Source organism: Silurus meridionalis, chromosome 1 (assembly GCF_014805685.1).
Source record: "Silurus meridionalis isolate SWU-2019-XX chromosome 1, ASM1480568v1, whole genome shotgun sequence".
In the NCBI taxonomy this organism is placed as follows: Eukaryota; Metazoa; Chordata; class Actinopteri; order Siluriformes; family Siluridae; genus Silurus; species Silurus meridionalis.
This window is the reverse complement of record NC_060884.1, coordinates 7,022,016-7,040,590: the sequence shown is the minus strand read 5'-3', so window position 1 is coordinate 7,040,590 and position 18,575 is coordinate 7,022,016.

Genomic DNA, 18,575 nt, shown 5'->3' with positions numbered 1-18,575 from the left:
TCACCATTCTCTCTCCTTTGCACAAATCTGCACAGGTTAGGATTATTTCAAACAAATTCAATTATCTACTGACACTAGTAACAATTTCACAGTTAAGCATGTAAATAAATGAATCTGCGATGGCACAGTCGGAGAGAAAATGTCCTTCCCCTAATTGAAACCTGGGATTCGGATTACATTGTACTCCAGTTGGCCAAAATCAACCGTATCTGATTTGTCATTAGGTAATTAGGAATGGTAATGCTAATAAAGCACCTTTTCTGTAAGAGCTCTCCTCGCAAGCAAATTAATCACAGGGCTCAGGCTGCAACGGCGGCGGTGAAGTGCACGGCTTATGGGCAGTCACTTTAGTTTGTTCAAGCTGATATGAAAAGCAGGGAACACTGATAATGATGTCTAGAAGATTGTACAGGGTGGGGTGGGGTGATTGGGAGGGTTCAAAAGAAAGCGATTGAATCTCTATTTCTGTGCATGATCATCTTTTATTGCATTAATGAGAAGGGCTGGATTTGCTAAAACGCCCGAGCTCTTAAAATAAGACAAGGCATTTTGTAGCAATTACTAAAAAAAAAAAAGGATTTCGATATTAGAAAGGCATCAGGCCATTAGTGGGTAATTTGTGTGTGCGTATTGTGCATGTGTGTACTCATTTGAACAGCTCTTACTGATATAGAGATTATTAGTGAGAGTTTACAGCCGTAACATGAAAATCTATCACAATAAAATAATACGATCCAATACGATGTTGGACGTCTGATCAGAGGGTCATGAGTTCAAATCCCAACACTGTGCAAGGCCTTCCACGCTCGACTGCTCAGTTTTATAACAGAGATAAATGTAAGTAGCTCTAAATAGATTGTAATATGAACCAACTGACAAGTATGATTTCTGTTAAAACGATCAGATAACATGTTTGTGATGTTTTCATTAGTAGCTTGAAGGACAACCAGGTTCTTACGAATAGCCTTTATAGACCTAATACAAAAAAGACCCCATGCACTACAGTACATGGGCAAAAGAATCAGGACACGATCTTGCAAATTAATTTGCTGCCTATATATATATATATATATATATTCTATATTTTTAAAAAGAATATTGCATGTACACTGTAGGATGTCTTTTGGATTTGATAGAATTAAATATTTACTTGAACTAAGACAAAGCTGTGCACAAAGATATGCATTACATATCTATATTATGGGTTGGAGTGGAGGACCTTGAGTAGCTTTTGAAAGCCTATTGAACACCTTTTTGGACTGAATTGAAATGCTGACTGCACCCCAGAGCTCCTTACCATACATCAGCACCTGATTTTAAAAAAGCCCTAGGAAAGACTGAAACAAAAAAGACTGAATGAGCACAAATCTCCATAGCCACACTCCACAATCTAGTGGAACATCTTTCCAGAAGAGTTGAGATTAATATAACAGTAAATGAGGGCCACATGTGTAATGGGATGTTCAGAAAACACATACAAATCCTATGGTCAGGTGTCTACAAATTTCTATTCATACAGTACATAGAGCTAAGTTGGTTTGATTTTTTGGATGGTTAGTATAGAGTTAACACTAAAGTTGTGCACAACAGTATTCAGAACACACTAAATAACTACATCTCTTCTGTTTTGTTTGAGTCAGACTTCCATCTTTGCTGTTTTTTGTGTGTTTGTTTATCCAAGATACTTGCTTTTTAAGCATTACAGATTTGATCAAGTGAAAAGGTAAAATAATAAGTGCCAAATTGACCTCCATATTAAACTGCACATGTTTAATTGCATTGTTAGCACAGAGAACACAGCATGTGCACACAGTGAGTGCATTTTGTGGGTGTATGATTGTTTATGTGCATGTGTGTTGGTGCACAATCACAATTGTCTTGCAAATGCATTTGCTGCACTTTTACAGTACATGTTGCAAGTTTTGACATCTCTTACGGTGCAGAGCAGGGGTCAAGAAATATAACTAGTGTTGCCAGGTCTCAACTACATTTCGAAAAAACTTTTAAAGATGACCCCCAAAAAACGTTTGGCATTGGAAATAGGAAATGTTTTTTTTGTTCTTAGTCCTTGCATGGAAAATTAGTTTACCAGTGTGTGCACAAGTTTTTATATACAATATCTTTTTGTCAGCATCTACTGTATTCACTTTCCTTCTCCTAATCTTTATAATTTAACTTACATCAGAAATGTATCTGTACATTGTAGAATGAATACGCCATCCACACTTATGTCTTCTCTTTGTTTGCTGAGGCGTATGTTTGGTGGATTTGCCTTTTCAACCCACAACTTTATTCCAGAGCAATCACAATTTGGCCTTAAAACCGCAACCCTGGCAATCCTGGTTACAGCTGTGTGTGTGTGTGGGTGGGTGTGTGGGTGTGTGAGAGAGTGAAAGAGCGAGACAGCGCAAAAACTTTTATTCTGCAATTTTAGTCTGGTCATTAATATCCTGTGGCCCACAGATTTTGAATATGATCTATGTATGTGTCCAATACAAACAGAACAAACAGGAGAAAGTCAACATAACCAGTTACACCAAAAGTTTATGTCTTCATACAGTACATAAAGTACGGTAAATATTCTTCAGTACACTGTACAGTGCATATTCCACATAAAACAATAGGGATGTGCCTCTCCATAACTGAGGCTGATGCAATTCGCATATCTATGCATAGCCAACGATACGATACATTAAAAAAGAATAAATATGAAGCAGCTACCAATGAGATACGAATCATCCAATTACGTTTTTGATTTGTTTCAACACAATGTCGTTCAGTGCAATACGATGCAATTGAAAAAATATGATGCTATGAAATTCAATATAGTACAGATAGTTCTCTTTAATTACTTTCTTTCAGACACACATTAAATCATCAGTTTACCTAAGTGCTTTTTGACTTCTTATGCATGACCCTTTCACAAACAAGAAAAAAAAAAAAAACAGATGCAGCTCTACCTCTGCCATGTTAATCTATATTCTATGTGACTCTCAGGACACACCTTGGTCGCTGTAGTGTTGTGATACGTGAGAAACAGTTCAGCAAGGAAAAATTACATCACAAATTATTGGTCACTTTCTAAATAATATAAGTATAGAGCAACTTCCTCTGATTCGTCCACTGCAAATGATCCAAAACGCAGCTGCACGGCTTGTGTTCAATCTGCCTGAATTTTCCCACACCACCCCAGTGCTGCGCTCTCTTTACTGGCTTCCAGTAGCTGCATGTATCAGATTCAAAACACTGATGCTTGCCTACAAGGCCAAAAATGGATCAGCACCATCCTACCTCAAAGAGACCTCATCACACCTCGCACTGCACCACACTGTCTGAGATCCTCCAACACTGTTTGACTGGTACCACCTTCTCTCAGAATGAGAGGTAAGTATACTTCAAGTCTCTTCTCTGTTTTGACACCGAGGTGGTATAATGAACTTCCCCTAGATGTCTGTACAGCAGAGTCCCTGGCTATCTTTAAGCGATGGTTGAAGACCAACCTTTTCCTTAAACACTTCAATTAGCACTTTCCAAGTTTGCTTTGTAAAAATCAAGAGTTGTAGTCTGATTTATCTTGTTTGTAATCTAGTGTCCCAGTGTAGATTTATTCATGGCTAGAAACTCAAAGCTCTTTTGTACGTCATTCTGGATAAGGTCGTCTGCTAAATGCCACAAATGTAAATGTAAAAAATTATCTTCTTATAATAAAATATAAATAAATCGTGTTTTTACCAATAAAAATATATTGAAACAATATATCACTATACAAATGCCCACTTGTATCTGATGCTCACTTTTTTAAATCGATTATCACATCATTAAATTTTATGCTGATGATAGATGATAGATAGATAGATAGATAGATAGATAGATAGATAGATAGATAGATAGATAGATAGATAGATAGATAGATAGATAGATAGATAGATAGATAGATAGATAGAACTTCATTGTCATTGCATTGTACAGGTACACAGCAACGAAATGCACCAATGTGAATCGGTAAATCTGACCAGCAGTAGTGAACAAATTCAGGGACTGTTTTTTGAGTTAATGTAAGTCCTGGAAGACCCCATATGTGGCCCGTACCTTTCCCCCGCATTCGCTATACACGAACATAGTAGGGTTCAGGGACTGTGGCTATGCTGAGATGCCCAGGGTTGAAGAGACCCTAGCTGACTATCTCTCCCCAGGTGTTGCATTACTGAAGGCTCCGGTGTTGCGTACTAAGCCGTTGAAAGCCACTTCGGCTTTAGTGGGCAGGGCTTATGCAGCAGCAGGTCAAACCGCGGGCTGCCTCCACACTATGGGTGTGTTGCAGGCATACCAGCCCGATCTGCTGCAAGATTTGCAAGAAGTTACATCGCGCTGCCGACCTAACCCTTAGAGCCACCAAGAAAACGGCACGGGCCTGTCGGTTGCTCTATGTCAGCATTAGTAGCCACAGAGGGCCAGAGACCACTCCGAGAGGCTGGTTCCCCTAAGATATTTCCTGGCAGCTTGGGAAGGCCTGCCAGATGTATCTTGGTGGGCCCAGTGCACAATAGAGAAGGGCTACTCGATTCAGTTTGGGTCCCCTCCGCCCTGGTTCAATGGGTTGTGTCCTACCGTGGTGGGACACAAGCAGGCTCTGGTGCTGGAACAGAAAGTGCACACCCTCCATAGTCAGAGAGTCAGGCTACTACGGATCAAAAAAAGTTTTGAAAAGTAAAAAAGTAAAAGCAGGCCAGTCACTGACTGTGAGGCAGCTCCAGAGGCTGCTCGGACTCCCGGAGGCAGCGTCCAGCGTGATCCCACTTGGCCTCCTCCATTTGAGAACCATCCAGTGGTGGCTCAGAGACAGAGGGTTCTCCCAAAAAGGCAATCCATTCCGTACTATTAAGGTCTCGCGGTGAGCCCTGCAAGCCTTAGAAGTATGGAGAGAACCTACTTTCCAGTCTTACAGGGTGGGGAGCGGTCATGAGTGGCCGCTTCGCCCAAGGTCGGTGGGACAATTCACATCTTTCATGGCACATAAACTGCCTGACCTGAGGGGTTGCCAACGTGATGGTCCGTACGGACAACATGTCGGTGGTCTCGTACATCAACCGCCACAGGGGTCTCCAGTCTAGCCCCCTGTACAGGCTGGCAAGTCAGATCCTACTATGGTCCAAGGGAAAACTTCTCTCATTAAGAGCAGTTTACATCCCGGGCTGTTTGAACTGGAGAGCAGATGCCCTTTCGAGGCAAGGGCCGAGGCCCGGGGAATGGAGACTCCACATCGAGGTGGTGAAGCATATATGGTAGAGATATTACAGAGCCCATGTGGATCTGTTTGTGACTCGGGAGACTTCGCATTGTCCCCTCTGGTTCTCTCTCTCTCTCTCTCTTACCCAGCCCTAATTGGGCTGGACGCCATGGTGCAGACGTGGCCGAGACTACGTCTGTACGCCCCTACCCCTAGCGTGCTGCTCCTGGGAGTTCTGGAGAGAGCTCGTCTCCTCCTGGTGGCACCTTGTTGGCTGGGCAGACCGTGGTTTATGGACCTGGTGTTCCTCCTCGAGGGACCTCCTTGGGAAATTCCTTTAAGGAGGGATCTCCTCTCACAGGCAGGGGGAACCCTGGTTCACCCCCGCCCAGAGTTATGGAAGCTGTGGCTGTGGCCCCTGAGGGGGGGCAGTTCGTAGCGTCTGGTTTCTCTACTGAGGTAGTAAAGCCCATTCTTCATTCCAGAGCTCCCTCTACGAGGAGGTTGTATGCCGCTAAATGGCATCTGTTTGTCACGTGCTGTGAGCACCACCAGTTGGACCCAGGTAACTGCCCAGTTGGTTCAGTTCTTTAGTTCCTGCAGGAACAGTTTGCCGCAGGTTTGGCTCTGTCAACCCTGAAGGTTTACGTGTCCGCTATCGCAGCTTATTGTACCACGTCAGCGTGGCAGTCGCTGGGGAAGCACCCCCTCGTGACACGTTTCCTACGCAGCATCCGGAGGTTGAGGCCCGGGACACAACCCAGAGTGCCTGTGTGGGACTTGGCCGTTGTGCTGGAGGCTTATTCTGAGCCCCCTTCGAGCCCTTAGGTATTTGTCGGTTAAGACTTTTCTCCTGGCAATCTCCTCTCTTAAGAGGGGGGGGGACCTACAGGCTTTTTCCGTGACCCCGTCTCTCCTGGAGTTTGCCCCTGGCATGGCCAGTGTTATTCTTATGTATGTGCCTAAGGTGCCTGCAGCTTTCTCACGACCTGTCGTCCTCTTTTCATAGCACCCATAAACCAGGAAAAGCTAAATCGACTGGACACATACATCCACAGGATGAGTTCGTGGAGGAAGTTGGAGCAGCAGTTCGGCTTCTATGGTTCTCACAGTAAAGGTTTCCCGGCTAATAAGCAGACGCTTAGTAGATGAATTGTGGATGCCATTTGTCTGTGTTATGAGTCCTCTGGTCTTCCCACTCCTTTCGGAGTTAAGGCTCATTCCACCTGCGATATGGCAGCCTTTACAGCCAGTGTTTTTAAGCATACAGGCAGGTATTAACTATAACAGATGACACCAAATCATTGGTGATAAAAGAAATGACTGGTGAATACATTCAAGTGAGAGGTTTGTCTAAAATGTGCATTTTTCCTGTATTTTTTTTATAAGTATTATGGAACGCCTCATTAAAAAGTTTATTATGTAACGTTATTAAATGTATTCAGACATTAATGCAAGTATTATAGGACAAATGTAAGTAAAAAAACTTTTCCAGCTATATGTGGTTTTCCCCAAACTGTTACCCAGAAGTTGGCTAACAGTTGGAGGTGCACAATTTTATAGAATGTCTTTGGATGCAGCAGCGTTAAATTTTTCCTTTACCCAAGGCGGGGGACCCAAACCTGTTTCAGAATAACAATGCCCCTGTGCACAAAGCCAGCTCCATGAAAATATGGTTCACATGGACTGGAATAGAAGATCTTGAGTGACCGGCTATAGAGCTTTGACCTCAACCCTATTGGGGTTAAATTGAACGCTGACTGCACCCCAGGCCTCCTCACACTACATCAGAATTTGACTTTACTAAAACCCTTGTGGTTGAATGAGCACAATTCAAAATCTAGTGGAGGATCTTTCCAGAAGAGTGGAGGTTATTATAACAGCAAATGGGACCTAAATGTGGATGTTCAAAAAGCACAAATGAATATCATTGTTTTTGGGACATATATATATATATATATATATATATATATATATATATATATATATATATATATATATATATAAATTTTTCACATCCTAGATTTTTGTTTATTTTTATTTGGCAATATAGCATATACCATTCTAAACACAGCCAGTTCCTTCATCAGCTGTTCATGTTCAGATCAGTAATTCGTGTCACATGTGTTTCTTTGGCTCTGTCTGATTAAGCGGATGGTCTTTCTGCACAGTGCCACTGAGGGAAGGCTGGCTCGAGTCTCCACGGATCAATTATACAGAGAACTTTCAGAGGAGCTCAGACCACAAAGAAAAGGAGAGACAGGATATGCATATAAGCGGTGTGTGTGTGTGTGTGTGTGTGTGTGTGTGTGTGTGTGTGCACAGGGGTCAGAGGCGACAGCAGCAGTGCAAGTAATAACTCAGTAGAGATACACTGACTTGGAAGCCAGCCAGGTCTCTCTCTCTATCTCTTTCTCTCTTCCTCTTTCTCAGAAGGTGTGAAGCTGTCTATGGAGCAAGACACTGAAAGTGCCCCAAGAATAATTTGCTGGTGAAGTTGCATAACACAGGCACACATACACACACACACACGCACACACCTCCATCTTGCCGGAGATCAATGAGTCTATCCAGAGGACATGGGTCACAAGGAACACACACACACACACATACACACACACACACACACACACACACACACACACACACACACACACAATTAGAGGAATTAATGAATGTATAAATTTTTTTCACAAAAGCCTGGATTATTCTTGCTTTTAATTACACAGATGTGTACTCAAGATGGCTACTGCTCATATGTCAACTCCCAGATCACATCCGTGTCTGCGATTCTAGACTGTTACTGTGCATTAGCCCTTACTAGCTTTCTTTCAGACCTACAAAAAGGTCTGGCTTTCTTCCAGACTTGCCAATCGTCCAGATCTTCTCGATTAGTCAGTAGGTTTGGTCAACAAGGCAAGGTCATAGTTTTCAGTTGGAGACCCGGAGAATGAAAACAATCACAAAAAAATCAAAAATGAAATTCTTAACCAATCAAAAAGGTTTCATATCAGACAGAGAGGAATGGTTTGACATGGTTTGCTTCTAATCCCCCAGTTGCACACACAGTTCACCAGTGAGTGTGTGAACGATGACACTCACATTGCATTACATCTAGAAATGCCACATTTGTTCATCCAACAACTTCAATGGCTTTTCCGGCTGCACATGTCCTGTATTATTACTTACATGGATCCAAAAGTGATTTTTATCGCTTTATTCCAGGCATTTGAGATGTGTTTACACTTTTTTTTAATCAGAAATAAAAGGTTTTGATACATTTCCTGTTCTGCAGAGAATTTCATTCTATCTATTCACTGTTTAACCACAGAAGTGAAACATTTGGTATTATCTTAGATTTTAAGGATGTTGTCCTTTTCAACTCGGTGAAACCTTTACATTTTTTGAATTTCCCACTAAGATCAATAAAGTGGTTTATTCTTCTATATATCTGTCTGTCTATCTATCTTCCTAATTACCCTGAGGTAATTATAGTAATTCTTGCAGTCTGCCTGAATCATAAGGAATTATTATTTTTTTTTTTATAAATTACATTTTTAATTCATTTAATTATTTCTACTTGAACTAAGTTCAAAACATTGTCTCTTCCAAACATCAAAAATGATGATGATGATGATGATGATGATGATGAAGATTGTTGTTTTTACAAAATTGCTGTTTTTACACTTAAATAAATATTCATAATTTTAGACTTTTATTTTCTTTCTGTTTTAAAACATTTGAGTGCAAATATTAAACAAAACGAAAGGCAACAGAAAGTAAAGAAAAACTATTTTTTTTATTTGTTTATTTATTTTATAAAATAATTTTTATTATCTCAAGTCAGCTAATGTCACACATAGCAAAGAACATGACTTCTGATTTTGTTTTTTTATGCTTTTCCTAAAAAAGATATAAAAATCACTATCATTACAAAGTATTAGAAAAACTGAAATTTAGAGTTTAATGTCTCAGTGTACTCTAAAATTAAAATATAATAACAAATGAAAAGCAAATAAACAATTGGACATAAAAAATTGATCATGGACTTGTTTTGTTGTACAAACTGTAATTAACATTTTTTGGCTCAACAAGTAGCCACATTTAGCAGATATAACATTCGAATGCAAATTGAAATCAAATATTGTTTGTAAAGTGTAAATTGTAAATTTGTAATTGTTAAGTTCTTCCAAAGACTGTTATTGATGGGGAATAAGTCTGGAGAATGTTCTGGGCACTCCACGATTTAAAGCCTGCCAGCATGGTCTTTTCTTCTGAGACACTTTTTAAACAGCTTGGAGATATGCTTTGGGTCATTATCTTGCTGTATGATCAACCCCTAATCAGCTACCGTAGGTGTAGAGGGTACAGCATGGAGCTGCTAGAAGTATTTTTTTTTACAAGTTATGCAACTCTGTGCGAGTTGCTGACTTGAGATCCAATAGAGCAAAAGAGCCCCAGACCACCATGCTTCGTCCTTTATGTTAAAAAGTTGGTGTCACACACCTAGGAACTATCCTTTTGCCTACTCAATCGTGAAAAAACCCTACATAGTGACCCGAAGATTTCAATTTCAGATTTTGATGTATTGGTCCATAAGACATTCTTCAGTTTTCAATAGTCTGCTGGTAGTGCTATTACTTTTACCATTTAAGCATTTAAGCAATGGCTTTCTTACTGACACTCGACCTATCAAAGCTTCAACTCAACGCCTTCCTTCCATAATTGAAACTAAAACTTGCTTAATTTGACTAGTGTTGAAGCTGTTGTCCTGTGAGCCACCAATCATGCAAACTGTTGACTCTGAGAAACTTGTTTTCTAAATGTGTTCTGTCTTTGGATCTGCCAGACCTCTTCTCTTCAGAATTTCCCAGTGGCTATGATAGAGTAGTAAACTGGGCTCACTGACACATTGGCTTTCTTTGCAATTTCTCAAAAGAAAGACCATCACTATAAGTGTCTTCCTTTGTTCATTCCCTTTTTCTCAATATTTGTAGAGCAACATCCTTCTTCCTGCAGTGCAAAACTCTCCCAATATTGATGAAGTGTAGTCTCAGTCTATTCCAACACTGCTTTTGTACATACAGCAGGCTTGTAAATAATCAACAACCATTGAGACACCTGTAGGAATTGTTAACATCCACTTTAAAGATGTAATTTACTTCTATTGATCCAGAACATCTGTTCGTCTTATCTGAAAATGACCTTTTTTTTATGAAATGCCAATCATTTTACTTTTACATTTACTGCATTTAGCAGACACCCTTATCCAGAGTGACATACAAAAGTGCTTTGACGTCTCTTTAAATAAATAAATCAACACTGGTTCACTAGTTTACAAACTTAGGATACCGCCAGCCTAAACTTTGTTGAACCTTTTTTTTTTTTTGCATAAAGACAAAAAGGGGAAAGTACAATTTAAAGTTTCCGGTAACCGAACCATTTTTTTGTCCACCTGTGGCAGTTAAACACTTACTTTTTTTTTAGTTCAGTTTAATAATTACTTGAACTGTTAAAATGTGGAAAAAAAATGTGTTTGATCTTACACACACACACACACACACACACACACACACACACACACACACACACACACACACAAAGACACACAAGTTTCACTCTTCCATTGTTTACCTCTCCCTCATAGCTTTCTTATATTCGTATCTATTTTCCTCTGTCCATCTCCTCTTGATCTCTCTCTCTCTCTCTCTCTCTCTCTCTCTCTCTCTCTACATCACTCCATTTCTGTGAATCCTCTTGCTTTCTCTAGATCTATCTCCCTCGTTCTGCATCACTCTTCCTGACTCTATAGCTCTCCTCTCTGCAGATTTATCATGCAGTATTCTTCCTTCCTACCCCCCTGCATTCTTCTCCATATATCTCTCCACATTCCGTATCCGTCTTCATTTTTCCATACTAATTCCTCACTTCAAATTCCTTCTTTTCTTCCCTCCTCTCTAACTCCCTCCATCTTTTCTTACCCCTCTTCCTTTATCAGCATCTCTTTTTTCCTTTCCCTAGTTTGCATTCTTCTTTTTCTCTTCATCACCATATCACCACAAGCTCAATCTTTCTTCCTCCTTTTTTCTTCCAGCATCATTTGAATTTCAACCCCATTTCATTTTTTTTATATCTCCATCTTCTTTTCTCCACATCCCTCTTGTTTTTCTATATCTTCTCTGTGTATCTCTCTCTTCCGTTATTTTGTAGCATGCATGCTCTATTCCCTTGTGTTTTTTCTCTTTTTTGTCTTCTCACTCTTTCTGTGGCTCCTGATCTCTCTCTCTCTCTCTCTCTCTCTCTCTCTCTCTCTCTCTCTCTCATCTGCATATCTTTGTTATCATGGTGGCTGGTGGGAGCGTTTGGCGGGGTTATCGCGCCATCTGGACCCAGGGCTCCTCGCAGCCTCTCACAAATTAAAACCCAACCTGTAAAAATCTGCAAAGGAAACAATAAGCACCTTTTAATAGGCTGCTCCTTTTTGCCCAGCGCTTTTCAAAAGCAAGAAAAGGACAGCTCGCTTTTATTAATTAGACTGCCATCAATTGCACACGCATGAAACAATGTACCAGACATTTTTTATTTTAATCTCACTACATTAGGACTGAAGGAAGGAGGGCATTTTTTGAAGATGACATTCAAACAGTGACATTTGAATTGTTTGTGACTGGCTTTTGTGTGGCCTGTCATGCCTGTGTACTCTGCTGATGCTAAGCCACACCTGCAAGACTGTGTGTGTGTGTGTGTGTGTGTGTGTGTGTGTGTGTGTGTGTGTGTGTGTGTGTGTGTGTGTGTGTGTGTGTGCGCGTGTGTGTGTTACCCAGCACCTCAGAGGAAAATAATTATTTGACGGTTTAAAATAATTATTGCTGTTTTATTAACAGACGCAAGTTTTTCACCTCAATTCATGTGCCAGATCAAAGCGAGTAACAAAGATGACCTGTATGAAACACACTTGTTGAGAATAAGTGTGTAGATTTATTTTTTTCATTCAGTATTTTGAATGAGCTGTCAATAACCTTGCCATTTTCTGGTGTGATAAAATAAAAATAAAATAACAGCTTAACATCAATAAATAAATAAATAAATATTTATTTATTTGAGTTTTAATTCAATTTTATTATTTTTTGTTATTGATGTAAAGAAACAAATAAATAGATAAATAAAGAAAAACTGTGTAGATGAACTGTACATTTAAAGCATGACCAATTGTTAACTATTTGTTAAAAAAAAATTTAGAAACATCAACAATAAAAGTAAATTAGAAATTGAAAAAATCTAAAGATTTCTTCAATATCTAAAAAGAGAGAAAAAATTGTATGCAATTAGATGCTATACAGTATAATTTTTAGTAGTAAATTAGCTTTTAAATGGTCACTTGTAAATGACAGCACAGAGAAATTCTTTCTTCGTATATCCCAGCGATGTTTGAAAGCTAGGGTCAGTCATGGTACAGATTTCCTGGAGCACAAGGATTAAGGGCCTTGCTCAAGAGCCCAAGAATTGCAAGTTGGCAATACTGTGGCCTGAACCCTCAAACTTCCAATCCATAATCACTGAGCTACTACTTCTCTGTTGTAGAAGTAATACTAGTAGTAAAAGTAGCTGTCATTGGTTTTGTTTTGGTTTGTTGGTGGTGGTTGATCATTGTTGCTCATATTAATATCATTATTTAATCATTTATAAATAAAAAATCAGATTTGAAACGAATCATGTAAAATGATTGTCTATATTTTAAACACATAAGAAAAAAAATTTCAGAATAAATGAAACAAAAACACAAAATAGAAGTCTATTTAGTGGAGTGTCAAATTCCTCCAGTCTACCTAACACTTAACCACCTGCACCCAACACCTAGAAATACAAATAAATAAATAAATGATTCAATTCATTACTTTACCAAACTACAAATAGATTCCGACATATGCATTTATAATTGCACAATTATCTTACATATTATTTCCTGCTTGAATATCAGATGTGATGTCAGCACTTCTCCCCAACACAGGCAACTTGAACCATGTATACATGAGCTAACATCGCTATTTATGTTCATATCACGAATTCGTCTGAAACTTGGTTAACCTTCAGGCGACATAATGCACTTATTCTGTATAAAATATGCACCAGGAAGATTTATTGTCTATCAGCGAATGGGCTACAATGTTTAACAATAAGCCACCTTTGTGCGCTCCCCCTTTCCCACTCGTCAAAGTTACAATCTCAAATCAGAATAATCCATCATGCTGGCGTATGAAGAATTATAAATTTCGATCACAGGCTACAATATGTAGTCGTCAAACAGAGGAAATAGCGGTAGTCAACAAAGTCATTTTAAAGTCGGCATCACCTCAAGTTTTTTCCAAAAAAAAAAAAAAGGATGTCCTCTATTTATGAACCCTAAGAGTCTATCAAAGTCATTTTAAGTGTGAGAGAAAAAATTCAAATCAGACATGCTGGAACATGCGTACTGTAGCACCGTGCAAGGAAGAAGATGAGAAAAACCTGGATGGTGTAAATATCGACGTTTACATGCAGTGCTCCAGTATCTATACTCGGCCTCCAAAAGCAACATGAATAACAAACTTTTAAAAAAGTCACTTCTACAGATTACTGTAATTGTCATTAAATGGCATTTAATTGCTAAAAAAGATTATTACTGCATCCTATTTGGCTGTATTTGATTTAAGTTCAATGAGCTTAATAGAAAATTTTATACATTAAGAGAGTATATTAAAATACTTTTAAAATATTTTTGTTTTTTATGGGAATATTTGTATTTTTTTATTTTTATCCAGATTAGAAATGGAGTAAATCCAGAGTAGATTAAAAAAAGTGAAAATGTAAATAAAACAACATTCTAACCATTTAAAAAAAAAGCCTTTAAATATAAAAAGAAATCGTAAAAATATGTGATAAAACTTATATGTATAAGTTTTTTTTTCTTATATAATGAAGTGTAGTCCTATGTATAGATACATATAAGGAAGTATTTATATTGCTGTATTAACTTGTTGTTGTTTTTCCTTAATGCAGTCAAATTTACAGTGATTTTAATCATTATTGAGAATTAAAATCTCCATTAAAGTTGTATTGTTTATATTGTTATTAATTCTTCAAGAATTACCGGATTGCTTTGATCTTTTGAAACATCTTTCCGAACCTAAAGAAGAAAAACTTAAAATGACCAGGGTCACAAAGGTTTCCATTTCTGAGTAGCGAACAGAACAGAGAGGGGGAAAGGGGCAGAAATACGGGTGCAGAAGACAGGAGGGAGTGACTGACCCCGCTGCCCTGATGGAGGTGGGCGCAGCATGTGGTGAGTGCCATGTTGTGTAGTTTATCATCGATGGAGATGGAGTGCTACAGCAGGAGACTGCTTCATGCTGTGTGGAAGAAAAAGATGATGGAGCTGGCTGCGAGTAGAAATATCGCAGTGATGCAGAGAGACAAGAGATCTAGAGACCCAGGTGCACATGTGCCAAGAACATTACATTACCTGGCTCTGCTGGCAATAAAGTGTCTGAGTCAAAAACTAATAGTTTAATAATATTATTTGTAAAAAAAAAAAAAAAAGAATATATATATATATATATATATATATATATATATATATATATATATATATATATATATATATATATATTATAATATATAGTGAAACTGCAATATTTTCAGATTTAAACCAGTAGGTGTGGCTTCAACCAGACCTTTTTGCTTTGTTTTGTTATTAAAATCAAGCTGGATTTTTTTCATTTAATTTTAGATTTATGGGTGTATCTCTATGGGTGTAAACCCTGTTTTAAATGTCAGATACATGTGATTGATTCTCACACTGAACGATTGTGTGTGTGTGTGTGTGTGTGTGTGTGTGTGTGTGTGTGTGTGTGTGTGTGTGTGTGTGTGTGTGTGTCTGTGTGTGTGTGTCTGTGTGTGCACGTGTGTTTGTGTGTGTGTGTGTGTGTCCGTTCATCCATGACCATGAATGTGTGAACCGAGTGCATGTGTTTGTTTGTATGCTTCTGAGTGTGAAATCTTTGGCTATTGGTGACGTTGAGAGGTTAAAGGTCAAGCCCTTAGCTGTTTACCCCCATTTCGTCATGGCGTGATGGTGGAGTGCATGCTACTTTGCCATGGCAACAAACTTAAATTCCGTTATCTAAGCAAAATCAGTCATACTTTAAGCCTAATTAATAAGAATGTCATCTAAATTACATATATATATATATATATATATATATATATATATATATATATATATATATATATATATATATATATAGGGATAGAAGCAATAGTTGAAGCATTAAATAACTAGAGAAACACTATGTCCTGTATCAGATGTGCAAGCAAAGATCGGAATACTGATTATAATGTTATTTTTTATGATTTTTTTTTTTACTTGTTGAAAAATGATAAATATGGGCTTTGGCAGTCATAATTGAGTCTGTTCTGTGTTCCTCGGTGAGCTCAGTGGATAGTGTTTTTAAATTCCGCCCCACTCAGAAGATAGGAGATGAGAAACCCCGGGGTGGCTGCCGATTGCTGAGCCATGCTGGGCTTCCCATGAAATGATTGTTTCCAGCATGTTGTTGCTTGCATACACACACACACACACACACACACACACACACACACACACACACACACACACAAACTCCTGCCTTAAAAAACGCCTCTGCCCTTCTTGCCCCTGCTTTATGTGCAAGACAAATTTAACATCTCTGCTTACACATTTGAATGTTTTGTCCCGACATGTCAGAGTTAACATCCTGTTCTTCTTCCTACAACTGCATCCATATTTAGCTCCACAAAGTTCTGATTCTCTTTTCACTGACTCCGATTAGATTGTTTGTGTCCATTGTGGTGGCCAAGATACCTTGAAAAGATATTCAATGAAAAGTATAAACTGTCTGGGTTACATATTACGGAACACTAGAGGATCGAGTAGTGAGCCGTTGCGATGGTAAGTATTCACCAGGATCATTAAGGCTTGAATCTCTTTCAGTGTTGTGGCCTATAATGAGTTAATACTATAAGAAAATAACCGTTAATGCCTCTTCATGAGCTCAGATAAGGGCTTAAGCTGAGTTTAGCTAATCAGAAGCAGACGTATGACTCGCAGACCCCCTCTGTGAGTCAGACCTATTGTATGTAGCGTGGGAATGGGGGTCAAAGGGGAAGCCCGAAATTAGTTGGGCATGATAGGGTGCTCCTGACCTGCACAGGTGCTCCCACTTTCTTTTGCTTCGCTACTTCCTGTTTGGGAAATGGCTGCCGCCCTGTGGGCTCAACATAGAGGTCAGGAGACAAGGAAGTAGGGCAAGCACTTATTGGTTTGCGTATCACCTAAGAGGAAGTGGGAAGATTTTGTTGGATGTTCCACAGAGGGGAGGAGGCTGAAAGTGAGGAGTTCCCTCGCATGACTGAAACACACATGCATTTGACATTGGTGAAAACTTTGTTTCGGGCAAACATACCCACTTAAAATGATTCCCACCCCCTCTGGTGTATTGGGTGGCTCAAAGGTTGGTTATGGCTCTGTAGCCGTGTTCTGCACAGCTCCCCGTTGCTCTGCCTGTCATGTGCAATTAAACATTTGGCCTCCACAATTACTCAGCAACGCATACACACCAGCGTTCAGCCCTGCATATGCACTTCAAAGCCACAGCGTTCCCCCAAACGTCCCAAAGTACTGACAGCAGCAGAGGAGTTGCCTGGAGGGTGGAAAAGGAGTGAAAGTGAAACAGGGAGGGGGGAGTACAGAGGGTACTTGCTGCCAGGTTTGGATGGAGTGATTAAAAATTTGAGATGGGTGGGGAGGGAGCGGGAGGGGAAAAAAGCATGGGATGATGAGGGCAGTCTGACTGTAGTGATGTCAGCGGGGTCTTGAGAGGAGCCACATGGCGGAGAAGAGAGAGGCATCTCAACATCAAAACAATCTTTAAACTGTCACAGGCCTCCTGAGGGCCTCACATACACGTGCGCACACACACAGGCGCATGTGCTTGTACTCACACGCACATGCATACATGTATATGCACACACGGCAGCTAATTTGGTTTCGCACAGACACTGTGAAAGCATACAGAATTTATGCACATGCATTTGGAACCATCTGACACTGTATGCTGATGGGATGCAAGGTCTTTTATTGAACGTGGCAATTTCAATAAAATAATACAATGCAATCAGTGTTTTTTAATTTATTAAGAAAGTTATTTATATTTGCATTTTAATTTGTTTAGCCACCCCTGATGCAACCCTTTTATACATTGTAAAAATATAACATACATCTTTTCCAAATGTTTTTGTCTACTAGTTGAAACAGATGTTTTCACAGCATTATACACGCATCTTTTAATCAGGAACATGATCATCTGTATTGCTAAAATGTAAATCATTACCAGAAATAAGTTCGCAAAGGTTTCCCAAGGTTAAATATAACTATTAACGAACAAGTATATGAAGGAATAGTATAAAATGAATAAAACACTGTGATGTGTTTCATCTCAGAGCAGTTAAAGGAGCTTTATACTTGTCACATGTTCATTACAGTGAAATTCTTTCTTTGCATTTCCTAGCAATGTTAGGAAGCTGGAGTCAGAGTACAGGGCCTTGGAGCACGAAGGGTTAAGGAGCCTTGCTCCAGGGCCCAAGAGTGGCAGGCTTGAACCTGCAACCTTTCGATTAGTAACCCAGAGGATTAACCACTGAACTACCGAATTACACCCCCCCTAAAAGCTGCTGCTGTGATGCATCACACCAACCTATTACTGAATATTTTTCTATATTCTATATTCCTATATATATATATATATATATATATATATATATATATATATATATATATATATATATATATATATATATAAAAAATAATAACCAAGTTAAAAGCTTCATTGATTTTTAATCAGTGTGACAGAATTCCTGGAACAGGTGTAGTAGAATCCATGTGCAGTTTAATGGTAAAAACGAACACATAATCCAAGCCTATTCAGTCATGGTCACTATCATAAAAGTCAGGTACACAGTAAGGCAAGCAGCAAAGCAAACAATACCCAATAAAATGAACAAAGCAAAGGGTCACAAATACAAGCAAGGGCACAATAACATCACAAAAACATATAACTGAAAGAATGGCTTTATACATGCAAAAAGACTTCGCAAAGCCTCAAAGCATTAGCATAGCTTACATAGGCTAACAGGAAGTGACCCCTTGATCTGGAGGTGGTCAGAATTCAGGTGATGGTGGAGCAGAGGGGGAACCGTGGTGGGAGATGAGACAGAATCCCCCCTCCTAAGAACACTTCTTGGTGTTCTTCTACAAGGTCAGACCCGGGTCCGA